Below are 1482 nucleotides of genomic sequence, written 5' to 3'. Positions count from 1 at the left end.
AGGAAGTATATAGTCCGGAATGCCGTTCTTCCAGCTTGTTCTTGGGATAGCATTGCAGGTAGGCCACACCCCTGGGGAAACTCCCCTTGGGCAGACTGGCCGCTTAGAACTCAGTCATGTGATCCATCATGGGAACCACCACTCACAACTGGAGTCCAGCCAAGTTGACACATCTTCAACTATCACAGTCAGGTACTGGCCTTTTTTAGCTGAAGATATTGAGCCTCTCCATTGACTCTTTGCATGGACATAGTTGATCAAATTCCTGTGTATTCCATGTGGCAAAGCCCACGTGTATAGCTGCTGTTTATGTAGTTCAAAAAGGGTATTTTCAATGAATAAGTCTGTGGTCTTGCAAAATTCTATCATGCCATCTTCAGTGTCATTTCTGTTACCAAGACCATATTTTCCAACTACTGGTGATTCTTCTTTATTTCCAACTTTTGCATTCCAATCACCAGTAATGATCAACATATCTTGATTGCATGTTTGGTCAATTTCAGACTGCAGAAGTTGGTAAAAATCTTCAATTTCCTCATCTTTGGCTTTGGTAGTTGGTTCATAAATTTGGATAATAGGATTATTAACTGGTCTTCCTTGTAAGTGTATGGATATTATCCTTGCTGACAGCATTGTACTTCAGGATAGATCTTGAAACATTCTTTGTTATGATAAATGCCTCACCATTCCTCTTCAATTTGTCATTTCCGGCACAATAGATCATATGATTGTCTGATTCTAAATGGACAAAACCAATCAATTTCAGCTCACTAATGTCTAGGATATAGATCTTTATGTATTCCATTTCATTTTTGACAACTTCTAATTTTCTTAGATTTATACTTTGTACATTCCATGTTCCTATTCTTTATGGATGTTTGCAGCTGTTTCTCCTCATTTTGAGTCGTGCCACATCAGCAAATGGAGATTCCAAATGCTTTACTCCATCCATGTCATTAAGGTTGACTCTACTTTGAGAAGGCAGCTCCTCCCAAGTCATATTGTGAATGCCTTCTGACCCGTGGGGCTCATCTTCCAGCACTATATCAGACAGTTTCAGAGCTATTCATAAAGTTTTCCAGTAAATATCAGACAGTTTCCCTACTATTCATAAGATTTTTACTGGCCAACTCTTTGATATGTGGATGGCCTCTTCCTTCTTCTGAGTCTATCTTCGTCTAGCAGCTCTGCTGAAACATGTCCACCATGAGTGACCCTGCTGGTATTTGAAATACTGGTGGCATAGCCTCCAGCCTCACAACAACATGCAAGCCACCACAGTATGACACACTGACAGATGAGTGGCAGAAGTTCCTAGATAGATACTGTAAACTGTTAACTTTGAACAGCCGTCTCTTGGATAAAGAGATTAATGAAAGGATTTAGCTTTTGCGACAGCCACCTTGGTGTCATGTTTTTAATATCTCTGTGGAAGTAGTAAGGAAAGCTGAAGACAAACCAGTCCCTCTCCCTTCCAGGCAG

Source organism: Orycteropus afer, unplaced genomic scaffold, assembly GCF_000298275.1.
Source record: "Orycteropus afer afer isolate SDZICR_OR568_19922 unplaced genomic scaffold, OryAfe1.0 scaffold00368, whole genome shotgun sequence".
Classification (NCBI taxonomy): Eukaryota; Metazoa; Chordata; class Mammalia; order Tubulidentata; family Orycteropodidae; genus Orycteropus; species Orycteropus afer.
Note: the sequence above shows the minus strand (reverse complement) of the source record.